Source organism: Pleurodeles waltl, chromosome 7, assembly GCF_031143425.1.
Source record: "Pleurodeles waltl isolate 20211129_DDA chromosome 7, aPleWal1.hap1.20221129, whole genome shotgun sequence".
NCBI lineage: Eukaryota > Metazoa > Chordata > Amphibia > Caudata > Salamandridae > Pleurodeles > Pleurodeles waltl.
In genome coordinates, this window is record NC_090446.1 from 426,096,066 (window position 1) to 426,114,764 (window position 18,699).

Here is an 18,699-nt window from a genome sequence, read left to right on the forward strand (position 1 = left end):
AGGGAAGACTCTATGGTCCAGTGGGTAAGTTCCTGCCTTTCACTCAGATAAGCAGGGTTCAATTCCCAGGCCTGACAGATGATACACTCAGTCTCTCAGCAAGCATATCTGCATTAATCACTTTTTTTTAATTCAGTTTTCCTTCCAAATCCTGCAACCCCTTCACCACAAATACAGTCCAATCATTCCTCGATACTCATTCACTCAGTCATTCCACTCCTCCATTCTACAGGCTCTACAAAATTCAACAAGAACAAGAGCTAGTTCAGCAAGCAGATTTAAAGCCTCTCTTTGGATTTATGTTGATGCTGCTGTCCTCTAGTAATGTTATATGGCAACTGCAGCATAATCACAGGATTGAGAAAGGGGCACTCCTATGCAAATAATCTCCTCCCATGATTACTTCTCTGAGCTTCCGTAGTGGTGCGATGATAGGACCTTCAACAAATGGTCTTCAGCAGATTTCTAAAGTTGCCAAATTGTCTTAGGCTAAGGATTGTTCCAGTCGAAGGCCTTCCGATAGGGACCCCACCCTCACTTAGCAGGCTCCAGAATTACCTGCAGTAATCCTCTATACAGAACATGGGCGTTCGTTGGCATTTGTGGGCCTACGTGGGCCTACTGTAAAGACTGCATGCTAAAACTGTGATGTCTAAAGTCCCAGTCCTGGTCTCACTGTCAGAGGCACAGCATAACATAGCATGCCAGACCTGGCCATGCAAATCCTTGCAAACCAACTGCCTCTTCCCCACACTTGCTGCATTATGCATTTTCAAGACATAGTCAATAAGAGGCATGACTTTGTCCTTTTCTATCACTTCAAAATTCAACATGCTACCTTCTGACTGCAGCTAATAAGGGCTCTTTCACCTGCACAAAATTTTACCCTGCATTAAATCAACACCATTCAACCTATTTTATTATCTGCATGGCACATTCCTCACATAATACAGCTCAATTCTGGCCCCCCTTAGGCCAATTTTGTGCTCTCCAGAACACCATTTTGAAGAAACAACAAATACATTCATAAATGAAGATAAGGCCTTGCTCCTATTTAAACTACTTGCGCAAAAGGAGGGAGGTGGCAGGTGGTGGTGGGGGTGGCAAGCTTTGTAAATGTGCCCAACTAATGCAATCAAAAAATGACTTAAATTGTTCCTGTTTTTTTTAAAGTAAAAATATTATTTTTACGTGCAAAAAATCAAATACTGTATTTTATTCCATCTAAACATACTTTGACGGTGGTGGCTGGATTCGAACCCTGTCCAGGGGTAGGTTACTGCACCAAAGGCACTAGACTTTGCCACTGAGGTACAGGCTCTTGATGGGTCTTGTTGTGCAAGAGCCCCTATCAGCATCTGACAGGCATTGGTGTCATTGCCAATGGTTGCCACTGCATAGGACACATCATAACCATGATATAGGGAAGATTTGACCAGCTAGAGATAGGGAAGACTCTATGGTCCAGTGGGTAAGTTCCTGCCTTTCACTCAGATAAGCAGGGTTCAATTCCCAGGCCTGACAGATGATACACTCAGTCTCTCAGCAAGCATATCTGCATTAATCACTTTTTTTTAATTCAGTTTTCCTTCCAAATCCTGCAACCCCTTCACCACAAATACAGTCCAATCATTCCTCGATACTCATTCACTCAGTCATTCCACTCCTCCATTCTACAGGCTCTACAAAATTCAACAAGAACAAGAGCTAGTTCAGCAAGCAGATTTAAAGCCTCTCTTTGGATTTATGTTGATGCTGCTGTCCTCTAGTAATGTTATATGGCAACTGCAGCATAATCACAGGATTGAGAAAGGGGCACTCCTATGCAAATAATCTCCTCCCATGATTACTTCTCTGAGCTTCCGTAGTGGTGCGATGATAGGACCTTCAACAAATGGTCTTCAGCAGATTTCTAAAGTTGCCAAATTGTCTTAGGCTAAGGATTGTTCCAGTCGAAGGCCTTCCGATAGGGACCCCACCCTCACTTAGCAGGCTCCAGAATTACCTGCAGTAATCCTCTATACAGAACATGGGCGTTCGTTGGCATTTGTGGGCCTACGTGGGCCTACTGTAAAGACTGCATGCTAAAACTGTGATGTCTAAAGTCCCAGTCCTGGTCTCACTGTCAGAGGCACAGCATAACATAGCATGCCAGACCTGGCCATGCAAATCCTTGCAAACCAACTGCCTCTTCCCCACACTTGCTGCATTATGCATTTTCAAGACATAGTCAATAAGAGGCATGACTTTGTCCTTTTCTATCACTTCAAAATTCAACATGCTACCTTCTGACTGCAGCTAATAAGGGCTCTTTCACCTGCACAAAATTTTACCCTGCATTAAATCAACACCATTCAACCTATTTTATTATCTGCATGGCACATTCCTCACATAATACAGCTCAATTCTGGCCCCCCTTAGGCCATTTTTGTGCTCTCCAGAACACCATTTTGAAGAAACAACAAATACATTCATAAATGAAGATAAGGCCTTGCTCCTATTTAAACTACTTGCGCAAAAGGAGGGAGGTGGCAGGTGGTGGTGGGGGTGGCAAGCTTTGTAAATGTGCCCAACTAATGCAATCAAAAAATGACTTAAATTGTTCCTGTTTTTTTTAAAGTAAAAATATTATTTTTACGTGCAAAAAATCAAATACTGTATTTTATTCCATCTAAACATACTTTGACGGTGGTGGCTGGATTTGAACCCTGTCCAGGGGTAGGTTACTGCACCAAAGGCACTAGACTTTGCCACTGAGCTACAGGCTCTTGATGGGTTTCAGTTGTGCAAGAGCCCCTATCAGCATCTGACAGGCTCTGGTGTCATTGCCAATGGTTGCCACTGCAAAGGACACATCATAACCATGATATAGGGAAGATTTGACCAGCTAGAGATAAGGAAGACTGTCTGGTCCAGTGGGTAAGTTCCTGCCTTTCACCCAAACAAGCAGGGTTCAATTCCCAGGCCTCACAGATGACACACTTAGTCTCTCAGCAAGCATATCTGCATTAATCACTTTGTTTTTAATTCAGTTTTCCTTCCAAATCCTGCAACCCCTTCACCCCAAATACAGTCCTATCATTCCTCGATACTCATTCACTCAGTCATTGCACTCCTCCATTCTACAGGCTCTACAAAATTCAACAAGAACAAGAGCTAGTTCAGCAAGCAGATTTAAAGCCTCTCTTTGGATTTATGTTGATGCTGCTGTCCTCTAGTAATGTTATATGGCAACTGCAGCATAATCACAGGATTGAGAAAGGGGCAGTCCTATGCAAATAATCTCCTCCCATGATTACTTCTCTGAGCTTCCGTACTGGTATGATGATAGGACCTTCAACAAATGGTCTTCAGCAGATTTCTAAAGTTGCCAAATTGTCTTAGGCTAAGGATTGTTCCAGTCGAAGGCCTTCCGATAAGGACCCCACCCTCACTTAGCAGGCTCCAGAATTACCTGCAGTAATCCTCTATACAGAACATGGGCGTTCGTGGGCCTACATGGGACTACTGTAAAGACTGCATGCTAAAACTGTGATGTCTAAAGTCCCAATCTAGGTCTCACTGTCAGAGGCACAGCATAACATAGCATGCCAGACCTGGCCATGCAAATCCTTGCAAACCAACTGCCTCTTCCCCACACTTGCTGCATTATGCATTTTCAAGACATAGTCAATAAGAGGCATGACTTTGTCCTTTTCTATCACTTCAAAATTCAACATGCTACCTTCTGACTGCAGCTAATAAGGGCTCTTTCACCTGCGCTAAATTTTACCCTGCATTAAATCAACACCATTCAACCTATTTTATTATCTGCATGGCACCTTCCTCACATAATACAGCTCAATTCTGGCCCCCCTTAGGCCATATTTGTGCTCTCCAGATCACCATTTTGAAGAAACAACAAATACATTCATAAATGAAGATAAGTCCTTGCTCCTATTTAAACTACTTGAGCAAAAGGAGGGAGGTGGCAGGTGGTGGTGGGGGTGGCAAGATTTGTAAATGTGCCCAACTAATGCAATCAAAAAATGACTTAAATTGTTCCTGTATTTTTTTTAAGTAAAAATATTATTTTTATGTGCAAAAAATCAAACACTGTATTTTATTCCATCTAAACATACTTTAACAGTGGTGGCTGGATTCGAACCCTGTCCAGGAGTAGGGTCTTGCACCAAAGGCACTAGACTTTGCCACTGAGCTACAGGCTCTTGATGGGTTTCAGTTGTGCAAGAGCCCCTATCAGCATCTGACAGGCATTGGTGTCATTGTCAATGGCTGCCACTGCAAAGGACACATCATAACCATGATATAGGGAAGATTTGACCAGCTAGAGGTAGGGAAGCCTGTCTGGTCCAGTGGGTAAGTTCCTGCCTTTCACCCAAAAAAGCAGGGTTCCATTCCCAGGCCTGACAGATGACACACTTAGTCTCTCAGCAAGCATATCTGCATTAATCACTTTGTTTTTAATTCAGTTTTCCTTCCAAATCCTGCAACCCCTTCACCCCAAATACAGTCCTATCATTCCTCGATACTCATTCACTCAATCATTCCAACCCTCCATTCTACAGGCTCTACAAAATTCAACAAGAACAAGAGCTAGTTCAGCAAGCAGATTTAAAGCCTCTCTTTGGATTTATGTTGATGCTGCTGTCCTCTAGTAATGTTATATGGCAACTGCAGCATAATCACAGGATTGAGAAAGGGGCAGTCCTATGCAAATAATCTCCTCCCATGATTACTTCTCTGAGCTTCCGTACTGGTATGATGATAGGACCTTCAACAAATGGTCTTCAGCAGATTTCTAAAGTTGCCAAATTGTCTTAGGCTAAGGATTGTTCCAGTCGAAGGCCTTCCGATAAGGACCCCACCCTCACTTAGCAGGCTCCAGAATTACCTGCAGTAATCCTCTATACAGAACATGGGCGTTCGTGGGCCTACATGGGACTACTGTAAAGACTGCATGCTAAAACTGTGATGTCTAAAGTCCCAATCTAGGTCTCACTGTCAGAGGCACAGCATAACATAGCATGCCAGACCTGGCCATGCAAATCCTTGCAAACCAACTGCCTCTTCCCCACACTTGCTGCATTATGCATTTTCAAGACATAGTCAATAAGAGGCATGACTTTGTCCTTTTCTATCACTTCAAAATTCAACATGCTACCTTCTGACTGCAGCTAATAAGGGCTCTTTCACCTGCGCTAAATTTTACCCTGCATTAAATCAACACCATTCAACCTATTTTATTATCTGCATGGCACCTTCCTCACATAATACAGCTCAATTCTGGCCCCCCTTAGGCCATATTTGTGCTCTCCAGATCACCATTTTGAAGAAACAACAAATACATTCATAAATGAAGATAAGTCCTTGCTCCTATTTAAACTACTTGAGCAAAAGGAGGGAGGTGGCAGGTGGTGGTGGGGGTGGCAAGATTTGTAAATGTGCCCAACTAATGCAATCAAAAAATGACTTAAATTGTTCCTGTATTTTTTTTAAGTAAAAATATTATTTTTATGTGCAAAAAATCAAACACTGTATTTTATTCCATCTAAACATACTTTAACAGTGGTGGCTGGATTCGAACCCTGTCCAGGAGTAGGGTCTTGCACCAAAGGCACTAGACTTTGCCACTGAGCTACAGGCTCTTGATGGGTTTCAGTTGTGCAAGAGCCCCTATCAGCATCTGACAGGCATTGGTGTCATTGTCAATGGCTGCCACTGCAAAGGACACATCATAACCATGATATAGGGAAGATTTGACCAGCTAGAGGTAGGGAAGCCTGTCTGGTCCAGTGGGTAAGTTCCTGCCTTTCACCCAAAAAAGCAGGGTTCCATTCCCAGGCCTGACAGATGACACACTTAGTCTCTCAGCAAGCATATCTGCATTAATCACTTTGTTTTTAATTCAGTTTTCCTTCCAAATCCTGCAACCCCTTCACCCCAAATACAGTCCTATCATTCCTCGATACTCATTCACTCAATCATTCCAACCCTCCATTCTACAGGCTCTACAAAATTCAACAAGAACAAGAGCTAGTTCAGCAAGCAGATTTAAAGCCTCTCTTTGGATTTATGTTGATGCTGCTGTCCTCTAGTAAGGTTATATGGCAACTACAGCATAATCACAGGATTGAGAAAGGGGCAGTCCTATGCAAATAATCTCCTCCCATGATTACTTCTCTGAGCTTCCGTAGTGGTATGATGATAGGACCTTCAACAAATGTTCTTCAGCAGATTTCTAAAGTTGCCAAATTGTCTTAGGCTAAGGATTGTTCCAGTCGAAGGCCTTCCGATAAGGACCCCACCCTCACTTAGCAGGGTCCAGAATTACCTGCAGTAATCCTCTATACAGAACATGGGCGTTCGTGGGCCTACTGTAAAGACTGCATGCTAAAACTGTGATGTCTAAAGTCCCAGTCCTGGTCTCACTGTCAGAGGCACAGCATAACATAGCATGCCAGACCTAGCCCTGCAAATCCTTGCAAACCAACTGCCTCTTCCCCACACTTGCTGCATTATGCATTTTCAAGACATAGTCAATAAGAGGCATGACTTTGTCCTTTTCTATCACTTCAAAATTCAACATGCTACCTTCTGACTGCAGCTAACAAGGGCTCTTTCACCTGCACAAAATTTTACCCTGCATTAAATCTACACCATTCAACCTATTTTATTATCTGCATGGCACCTTCCTCACATAATACAGCTCAATTCTGGCCCCCCTTAGGCCATATTTGTGCTCTCCAGAACACCATTTTGAAGAAACAACGAATACATTCATAAATGAAGATAAGGCCTTGCTCCTATTTAAACTACTTGCGCAAAAGGAGGGAGGTGGCAGGTGGTGGTGGGGATGGCAAGCTTTGTAAATGTGCCCAACTAATGCAATCAAAAAATGACTTAAATTGTTCCTGTTTTTTTTTAAAGTAAAAATATTCTTTTTACGTGCAAAAAATCAAATACTGTATTTTCTTCCATCTAAACATACTTTAACGGTGGTGGCTGGATTTGAACCCTGTCCAGGGGTAAGTTACTGCACCAAAGGCACTAGACTTTGCCACTGAGCTACAGGCTCTTGACAGGTTTCAGTTGTGCAAGAGCCCCTATCAGCATCTGACAGGCTCTGGTGTCATTGCCAATGGTTGCCACTGCAAAGGACACATCATAACCATGATATAGGGAAGATTTGACCAGCTAGAGATAGGGAAGACTCTATGGTCCAGTGGGTAAGTTCCTGCCTTTCACTCAGACAAGCAGGGTTCAATTCCCAAACCTAGCAGATGACACACTCAGTCTCTCAGCAAGCATATCTGCATTGATCACTTTTTTTTAATTCAGTTTTCCTTCCAAATCCTGCAACCCCTTCACCACAAATACAGTCCAATCATTCCTCGATACTCATTCACTCAGTCATTCCACTCCTCCATTCTACAGGCTCTACAAAATTCAACAAGAACAAGAGCTAGTTCAGCAAGCAGATTTAAAGCCTCTCTTTGGATTTATGTTGATGCTGCTGTCCTCTAGGAATGTTATATGGCAACTGCAGCATAATCACAGGATTGAGAAAGGGGCAGTCCTATGCAAATAATCTCCTCCCATGATTACTTCTCTGAGCTTCCGTAGTGGTATGATGATAGGACCTTCAACAAATGGTCTTCAGCAGATTTCTAAAGTTGCCAAATTGTCTTAGGCTAAGGATTGTTCCAGTCGAAGGCCTTCCGATAAGGACCCCACCCTCACTTAGCAGGCTCCAGAATTACCTGCAGTAATCCTCTATACAGAACATGGGCGTTCGTGGGCATTTGTGGGCCTACGTGGGCCTACTGTAAAGACTGCATGCTAAAACTGTGATGTCTAAAGTCCCAGTTCTGGTCTCACTGTCAGAGGCACAGCATAACATAGCATGCCAGACCTGGCCATGCAAATCCTTGCAAACCAACTGCCTCTTCCCCACACTTGCTGCATTATGCATTTTCAAGACATAGTCAATAAGAGGCATGACTTTGTCCTTTTCTATCACTTCAAAATTCAACATGCTACCTTCTGACTGCAGCTAATAAGGGCTCTTTCACCTGCACAAAATTTTACCCTGCATTAAATCAACACCATTCAACCTATTTTATTATCTGCATGGCACCTTCCTCACATAATACAGCTCAATTCTGGCCCCCCTTAGGCCATATTTGTGCTCTCCAGAACACCATTTTGAAGAAACAACAAATACATTCATAAATGAAGATAAGGCCTTGCTCCTATTTAAACTACTTGAGCAAAAGGAGGGAGGTGGCAGGTGGTGGTGGGGGTGGCAAGCTTTGTAAATGTGCCCAACTAATGCAATCAAAAAATGACTTAAATTGTTCCTGTTTTTTTTAAAAGTAAAAATATTCTTTTTACGTGCAAAAAATCAAATACTGTATTTTATTCCATCTAAATATACTTTAACGGTAGTGGCTGGATTCGAACCCTGTCCAGGGATAGGTTCCTGCACCAAAGGTACCAGACTTTGCCACTGAGCTACAGGCTCTTGATGGGTTTTGGTTGTGCAAGAGCCCCTATCAGCATCTGACAGGCTCTGGTGTCATTGCCAATGCTTGCCACTGCAAAGGACCCATCATAACCATGATATAGGGAAGATTTGACCACCTAGAGATAGGGAAGACTCTATGGTCCAGTGGGTAAGTTCCTGCCTTTCACTCAGATAAGCAGGGTTCAATTCCCAGGCCTGACAGATGACACACTCAGTCTCTCAGCAAGCATATCTGCATTAATCACTTTTTTTTAATTCAGTTTTCCTTCCAAATCCTGCAACCCCTTCACCACAAATACAGTCCAATCATTCCTCGATACTCATTCACTCAGTCATTCCACTCCTCCATTCTACAGGCTCTACAAAATTCAACAAGAACAAGAGCTAGTTCAGCAAGCAGATTTAAAGCCTCTCTTTGGATTTATGTTGATGCTGCTGTCCTCTAGTAATGTTATATGGCAACTGCAGCATAATCACAGGATTGAGAAAGGGGCACTCCTATGCAAATAATCTCCTCCCATGATTACTTCTCTGAGCTTCCGTAGTGGTGCGATGATAGGACCTTCAACAAATGGTCTTCAGCAGATTTCTAAAGTTGCCAAATTGTCTTAGGCTAAGGATTGTTCCAGTCGAAGGCCTTCCGATAGGGACCCCACCCTCACTTAGCAGGCTCCAGAATTACCTGCAGTAATCCTCTATACAGAACATGGGCGTTCGTTGGCATTTGTGGGCCTACGTGGGCCTACTGTAAAGACTGCATGCTAAAACTGTGATGTCTAAAGTCCCAGTCCTGGTCTCACTGTCAGAGGCACAGCATAACATAGCATGCCAGACCTGGCCATGCAAATCCTTGCAAACCAACTGCCTCTTCCCCACACTTGCTGCATTATGCATTTTCAAGACATAGTCAATAAGAGGCATGACTTTGTCCTTTTCTATCACTTCAAAATTCAACATGCTACCTTCTGACTGCAGCTAATAAGGGCTCTTTCACCTGCACAAAATTTTACCCTGCATTAAATCAACACCATTCAACCTATTTTATTATCTGCATGGCACATTCCTCACATAATACAGCTCAATTCTGGCCCCCCTTAGGCCATTTCTGTGCTCTCCAGAACACCATTTTGAAGAAACAACAAATACATTCATAAATGAAGATAAGGCCTTGCTCCTATTTAAACTACTTGAGCAAAAGGAGGGAGGTGGCAGGTGGTGGTGGGGGTGGCAAGCTTTGTAAATGTGCCCAACTAATGCAATCAAAAAATGACTTAAATTGTTCCTGTTTTTTTTTTAAGTAAAAATATTCTTTTTACGTGCAAAAAATCACATACTGTATTTTATTCCATCTAAACATACTTTAACGGTGGTGGCTGGATTTGAACCCTGTCCAGGGGTAGGTTCCTGCACCAAAGGCACCAGACTTTGCCACTGAGCTACAGGCTCTTGATGGGTTTTGGTTGTGCAAGAGCCCCTATCAGCATCTGACAGGCTCTGGTGTCATTGCCAATGCTTGCCACTGCAAAGGACACATCATAACCATGATATAGGGAAGATTTGACCAGCTAGAGATAGGGAAGCCTGTCTGGTCCAGTGGGTAAGTTCCTGCCTTTCACCCAGACAAGCAGGGTTCAATTCCCAGGCCTGACAGATGACACTCTCAGCAAGCAGCATATCTGCATTAATCACTTTGTTTTAATTCAGTTTTCCTTCCAAATCCTGCAACCCCTTTACCACAAATACAGTCCAATCATTCCTCAATACTCAATCACTCAGTCATTCCACTCCTCCATTCTACAGGCTCTACAAACTTCAACAAGAACAAGAGCTAGTTCAGCAAGCAGATTTAAAGCCTCTCTTTGGATTTATGCTGATGCTGCTGCCCTATAGTAATGTTATATGGCAACTGCAGCTTAATCACAGGATTGAGAAAGGGGCAGTCCTATGCAAATAATCTCCTCCCATGATTACTTCTCTGAGCTTCCGTAGGGGTGCGATGATAGGACCTTCAACAAATGGTCTTCAGCAGATTTCTAAAGTTGCTAAATTGTCTTAGGCTAAGGATTGTTCCACTCAAAGGCCTTCCGATAAGGATCCCACCCTCACTTAGCAGGGTCCAGAATTACCTGCAGTAATCCTCTATACAGAACATGGGCGTTCGTGGGCCTACATGGGACTACTGTAAAGACTGCATGCTAAAACTGTGATGTCTAAAGTCCCAGTCTAGGTCTCACTGTCAGAGGCACAGCATAACATAGCATGCCAGACCTGGCCATGCAAATCCTTGCAAACCAACTGCCTCTTCCACACACTTGCTGCATTATGCATTTTCAAGACATACTCAATAAGAGGCATGACTTTGTCCTTTTCTATCACTTCAAAATTCAACATGCTACCTTCTGACTGCAGCTAATAAGGGCTCTTTCACATGCGCTAAATTTTACCCTGCATTAAATCAACACCATTCAACCTATTTTATTATCTGCATGGCACCTTCCTCACATAATACAGCTCAATTCTGGCCCCCCTTAGGCCATATTTGTGCTCTCCAGAACACCATTTTGAAGAAACAACAAATACATTCATAAATGAAGATAAGTCCTTGCTCCTATTTAAACTACTTGAGCAAAAGGAGGGAGGTGGCAGGTGGTGGTGGGGGTGGCAAGCTTTGTAAATGTGCCCAACTAATGCAATCAAAAAATGACTTAAATTGTTCCTGTTTTTATTTAAAGTAAAAATATTCTTTTTACGTGCAAAAAATCAAATACTGTATTTTATTCCATCTAAATATACTTTAACGGTAGTGGCTGGATTCGAACCCTGTCCAGGGATAGGTTCCTGCACCAAAGGCACCAGACTTTGCCACTGAGCTACAGGCTCTTGATGGGTGTCAGTTGTGCAAGAGCCCCTATCAGCATCTGACAGGCTCTGGTGTCATTGCCAATGGTTGCCACTGCAAAGGACACATCATAACCATGATATAGGGAAGATTTGACGAGCTAGAGATAGGGAAGACTGTCTGGTCCAGTGGGTAAGTTCCTGCCTTTCACCCAAACAAGCAGGGCTCAATTCCCAGGCCTGACAGATGACACACTCAGTCTCTCAGCAAGCATATCTGCATTAATCACTTTTTTTTTAATTCAGTTTTCCTTCCAAATCCTGCAACCCCTTCACCCCAAATACAGTCCAATCATTCCTCGATACTCATTCACTCAGTCATTCCACTCCTCCATTCTACAGGCTCTACAAAATTCAACAAGAAGAAGAGCTAGTTCAGCAAGCAGATTTAAAGCCTCTCTTTGGATTTATGTTGATGCTGCTGCCCTCTAGTAATGTTATATGGCAACTGCAGCATAATCACAGGATTGAGAAAGGGGCACTCCTATGCAAATCATCTCCTCCCATGATTACTTCTCTGAGCTTCCGTAGTGGTGCGATGATAGGACCTTCAACAAATGGTCTTCAGCAGATTTCTAAAGTTGCCAAATTGTCTTAGGCTAAGGATTGTTCCAGTCGAAGGCCTTCCGATAAGGACCCCACCCTCACTTAGCAGGGTCCAGAATTACCTGCAGTAATCCTCTATACAGCACATGGGCGTTCGTGGGCCTACGTGGGCCTACTTGGGCCTACTGTAAAGACTGCATGCTAAAACTGTGATGTCTAAAGTCCCAGTCCTGGTCTCACTGTCAGAGGCACAGCATAACATAGCATGCCAGACCTGGCCATGCAAATCCTTGCAAACCAACTGCCTCTTCCCCACACTTGCTGCATTATGCATTTTCAAGACATAGTCAATAAGAGGCATGACTTTGTCCTTTTCTATCACTTCAAAATTCAACATGCTACCTTCTGACTGCAGCTAATAAGGGCTCTTTCACCTGCGCTAAATTTTACCCTGCATTAAATCAACACCATTCAACCTATTTTATTATCTGCATGGCACCTTCCTCACATAATACAGCTCAATTCTGGCCCCCCTTAGGCCATATTTGTGCTCTCCAGAACACCATTTTGAAGAAACAACAAATACATTCATAAATGAAGATAAGTCCTTGCTCCTATTTAAACTACTTGAGCAAAAGGAGGGAGGTGGCAGGTGGTGGTGGGGGTGGCAAGATTTGTAAATGTGCCCAACTAAAGCAATCAAAAAATGACTTAAATTGTTCCTATTTTTTTTTTAAGTAAAAATATTCTTTTTACGTGCAAAAAATCAAATACTGTATTTTATTCCATCTAAACATACTTTAATGGTGGTGGCTGGATTCGAACCCTGTCCAGGGGTAGGTTACTGCACCAAAGGCACTAGACTTTGCCACTGAGCTACAGGCTCTTGATGGGTTTCAGTTGTGCAAGAGCCCCTATCAGCATCTGACAGGCTTTGGTGTCATTGCCAATGGTTGCCATTGCAAAGGACACATCATAACCATGATATAGGGAAGATTTGACCAGCTAGAGATAGGGAAGACTCTATGGTCCAGTGGGTAAGTTCCTACCTTTCACTCAGACAAGCAGGGTTCAATTCCCAGGCCTGACAGATGACACACTCAGTCTCTCAGCAAGCATATCTGCATTAATCACTTTTTTTTAATTCAGTTTTCCTTCCAAATCCTGCAACCCCTTCACCACAAATACAGTCCAATCATTCCTCGATACTCATTCACTCAGTCATTCCACTCCTCCATTCTACAGGCTCTACAAAATTCAACAAGAACAAGAGCTAGTTCAGCAAGCAGATTTAAAGCCTCTCTTTGGATTTATGTTGATGCTGCTGTCCTCTAGTAATGTTATATGGCAACTGCAGCATAATCACAGGATTGAGAAAGGGGCAGTCCTATGCAAATAATCTCCTCCCATGATTACTTCTCTGAGCTTCCGTAGTGGTATGATGATAGGACCTTCAACAAATGGTCTTCAGCAGATTTCTAAAGTTGCCAAATTGTCTTAGGCTAAGGATTGTTCCAGTCGAAGGCCTTCCGATAAGGACCCCACCCTCACTTAGCAGGCTCCAGAATTACCTGCAGTAATCCTCTATACAGAACATGGGCGTTCGTGGGCATTTGTGGGCCTACGTGGGCCTACTGTAAAGACTGCATGCTAAAACTGTGATGTCTAAAGTCCCAGTCCTGGTCTCACTGTCAGAGGCACAGCATAACATAGCATGCCAGACCTGGCCATGCAAATCCTTGCAAACCAACTGCCTCTTCCCCACACTTGCTGCATTATGCATTTTCAAGACATAGTCAATATAGAGGCATGACTTTGTCCTTTTCTATCACTTCAAAATTCAACATGCTACCTTCTGACTGCAGCTAATAAGGGCTCTTTCACCTGCACAAAATTTTACCCTGTATTAAATCAACACCATTCAACCTATTTTATTATCTGCATGGCACATTCCTCACATAATACAGCTCAATTCTGGCCCCCCTTAGGCCATTTTTGTGCTCTCCAGAACACCATTTTGAAGAAACAACAAATACATTCATAAATGAAGATAAGGCCTTGCTCCTATTTAAACTACTTGAGCAAAAGGAGGGAGGTGGCAGGTGGTGGTGGGGGTGGCAAGCTTTGTAAATGTGCCCAACTAATGCAATCAAAAAATGACTTAAATTGTTCCTGTTTTTTTTTCAAGTAAAAATATTATTTTTACGTGCAAAAAATCAAACACTGTATTTTATTCCATCTAAACATACTTTAATGGTGGTGGCTGGATTCGAACCCTGTCCAGGAGTAGAGTCTTGCACCAAAGGCACTAGACTTTGCCACTGAGCTACAGGCTCTTGATGGGTCTTGTTGTGCAAGAGCCCCTATCAGCATCTGACAGGCATTGGTGTCATTGCCAATGGTTGCCACTGCATAGGACACATCATAACCATGATATAGGGAAGATTTGACCAGCTAGAGATAGGGAAGACTCTATGGTCCAGTGGGTAAGTTCCTGCCTTTCACTCAGATAAGCAGGGTTCAATTCCCAGGCCTGACAGATGATACACTCAGTCTCTCAGCAAGCATATCTGCATTAATCACTTTTTTTTAATTCAGTTTTCCTTCCAAATCCTGCAACCCCTTCACCACAAATACAGTCCAATCATTCCTCGATACTCATTCACTCAGTCATTCCACTCCTCCATTCTACAGGCTCTACAAAATTCAACAAGAACAAGAGCTAGTTCAGCAAGCAGATTTAAAGCCTCTCTTTGGATTTATGTTGATGCTGCTGTCCTCTAGTAATGTTATATGGCAACTGCAGCATAATCACAGGATTGAGAAAGGGGCACTCCTATGCAAATAATCTCCTCCCATGATTACTTCTCTGAGCTTCCGTAGTGGTGCGATGATAGGACCTTCAACAAATGGTCTTCAGCAGATTTCTAAAGTTGCCAAATTGTCTTAGGCTAAGGATTGTTCCAGTCGAAGGCCTTCCGATAGGGACCCCACCCTCACTTAGCAGGCTCCAGAATTACCTGCAGTAATCCTCTATACAGAACATGGGCGTTCGTTGGCATTTGTGGGCCTACGTGGGCCTACTGTAAAGACTGCATGCTAAAACTGTGATGTCTAAAGTCCCAGTCCTGGTCTCACTGTCAGAGGCACAGCATAACATAGCATGCCAGACCTGGCCATGCAAATCCTTGCAAACCAACTGCCTCTTCCCCACACTTGCTGCATTATGCATTTTCAAGACATAGTCAATAAGAGGCATGACTTTGTCCTTTTCTATCACTTCAAAATTCAACATGCTACCTTCTGACTGCAGCTAATAAGGGCTCTTTCACCTGCACAAAATTTTACCCTGCATTAAATCAACACCATTCAACCTATTTTATTATCTGCATGGCACATTCCTCACATAATACAGCTCAATTCTGGCCCCCCTTAGGCCATTTTTGTGCTCTCCAGAACACCATTTTGAAGAAACAACAAATACATTCATAAATGAAGATAAGGCCTTGCTCCTATTTAAACTACTTGCGCAAAAGGAGGGAGGTGGCAGGTGGTGGTGGGGGTGGCAAGCTTTGTAAATGTGCCCAACTAATGCAATCAAAAAATGACTTAAATTGTTCCTGTTTTTTTTAAAGTAAAAATATTCTTTTTACGTGCAAAAAATCAAATACTGTATTTTATTCCATCTAAACATACTTTGACGGTGGTGGCTGGATTCGAACCCTGTCCAGGGGTAGGTTACTGCACCAAAGGCACTAGACTTTGCCACTGAGGTACAGGCTCTTGATGGGTCTTGTTGTGCAAGAGCCCCTATCAGCATCTGACAGGCATTGGTGTCATTGCCAATGGTTGCCACTGCATAGGACACATCATAACCATGATATAGGGAAGATTTGACCAGCTAGAGATAGGGAAGACTCTATGGTCCAGTGGGTAAGTTCCTGCCTTTCACTCAGATAAGCAGGGTTCAATTCCCATGCCTGACAGATGATACACTCAGTCTCTCAGCAAGCATATCTGCATTAATCACTTTTTTTTAATTCAGTTTTCCTTCCAAATCCTGCAACCCCTTCACCACAAATACAGTCCAATCATTCCTCGATACTCATTCACTCAGTCATTCCACTCCTCCATTCTACAGGCTCTACAAAATTCAACAAGAACAAGAGCTAGTTCAGCAAGCAGATTTAAAGCCTCTCTTTGGATTTATGTTGATGCTGCTGTCCTCTAGTAATGTTATATGGCAACTGCAGCATAATCACAGGATTGAGAAAGGGGCACTCCTATGCAAATAATCTCCTCCCATGATTACTTCTCTGAGCTTCCGTAGTGGTGCGATGATAGGACCTTCAACAAATGGTCTTCAGCAGATTTCTAAAGTTGCCAAATTGTCTTAGGCTAAGGATTGTTCCAGTCGAAGGCCTTCCGATAGGGACCCCACCCTCACTTAGCAGGCTCCAGAATTACCTGCAGTAATCCTCTATACAGAACATGGGCGTTCGTTGGCATTTGTGGGCCTACGTGGGCCTACTGTAAAGACTGCATGCTAAAACTGTGATGTCTAAAGTCCCAGTCCTGGTCTCACTGTCAGAGGCACAGCATAACATAGCATGCCAGACCTGGCCATGCAAATCCTTGCAAACCAACTGCCTCTTCCCCACACTTGCTGCATTATGCATTTTCAAGACATAGTCAATAAGAGGCATGACTTTGTCCTTTTCTATCACTTCAAAATTCAACATGCTACCTTCTGACTGCAGCTAATAAGGGCTCTTTCACCTGCACAAAATTTTACCCTGCATTAAATCAACACCATTCAACCTATTTTATTATCTGCATGGCACATTCCTCACATAATACAGCTCAATTCTGGCCCCCCTTAGGCCATTTTTGTGCTCTCCAGAACACCATTTTGAAGAAACAACAAATACATTCATAAATGAAGATAAGGCCTTGCTCCTATTTAAACTACTTGCGCAAAAGGAGGGAGGTGGCAGGTGGTGGTGGGGGTGGCAAGCTTTGTAAATGTGCCCAACTAATGCAATCAAAAAATGACTTAAATTGTTCCTGTTTTTTTTAAAGTAAAAATATTATTTTTACGTGCAAAAAATCAAATACTGTATTTTATTCCATCTAAACATACTTTGACGGTGGTGGCTGGATTTGAACCCTGTCCAGGGGTAGGTTACTGCACCAAAGGCACTAGACCTTGCCACTGAGCTACAGGCTCTTGATGGGTTTCAGTTGTGCAAGAGCCCCTATCAGCATCTGACAGGCTCTGGTGTCATTGCCAATGGTTGCCACTGCAAAGGACACATCATAACCATGATATAGGGAAGATTTGACCAGCTAGAGATAAGGAAGACTGTCTGGTCCAGTGGGTAAGTTCCTGCCTTTCACCCAAACAAGCAGGGTTCAATTCCCAGGCCTCACAGATGACACACTTAGTCTCTCAGCAAGCATATCTGCATTAATCACTTTGTTTTTCATTCAGTTTTCCTTCCAAATCCTGCAACCCCTTCACCCCAAATACAGTCCTATCATTCCTCGATACTCATTCACTCAGTCATTGCACTCCTCCATTCTACAGGCTCTACAAAATTCAACAAGAACAAGAGCTAGTTCAGCAAGCAGATTTAAAGCCTCTCTTTGGATTTATGTTGATGCTGCTGTCCTCTAGTAATGTTATATGGCAACTGCAGCATAATCACAGGATTGAGAAAGGGGCAGTCCTATGCAAATAATCTCCTCCCATGATTACTTCTCTGAGCTTCCGTACTGGTATGATGATAGGACCTTCAACAAATGGTCTTCAGCAGATTTCTAAAGTTGCCAAATTGTCTTAGGCTAAGGATTGTTCCAGTCGAAGGCCTTCCGATAAGGACCCCACCCTCACTTAGCAGGCTCCAGAATTACCTGCAGTAATCCTCTATACAGAACATGGGCGTTCGTGGGCCTACATGGGACTACTGTAAAGACTGCATGCTAAAACTGTGATGTCTAAAGTCCCAATCTAGGTCTCACTGTCAGAGGCACAGCATAACATAGCATGCCAGACCTGGCCATGCAAATCCTTGCAAACCAACTGCCTCTTCCCCACACTTGCTGCATTATGCATTTTCAAGACATAGTCAATAAGAGGCATGACTTTGTCCTTTTCTATCACTTCAAAATTCAACATGCTACCTTCTGACTGCAGCTAATAAGGGCTCTTTCACCTGCGCTAAATTTTACCCTGCATTAAATCAACACAATTCAACCTATTTTATTATCTGCATGGCACCTTCCTCACATAATACAGCTCAATTCTGGCCCCCCTTAGGCCATATTTGTGCTCTCCAGATCACCATTTTGAAGAAACAACAAATACATTCATAAATGAAGATAAGTCCTTGCTCCTATTTAAACTACTTGAGCAAAAGGAGGGAGGTGGCAGGTGGTGGTGGGGGTGGCAAGATTTGTAAATGTGCCCAACTAATGCAATCAAAAAATGACTTAAATTGTTCCTGTATTTTTTTTAAGTAAAAATATTATTTTTATGTGCAAAAAATCAAACACTGTATTTTATTCCATCTAAACATACTTTAACAGTGGTGGCTGGATTCGAACCCTGTCCAGGAGTAGGGTCTTGCACCAAAGGCACTAGACTTTGCCACTGAGCTACAGGCTCTTGATGGGTTTCAGTTGTGCAAGAGCCCCTATCAGCATCTGACAGGCATTGGTGT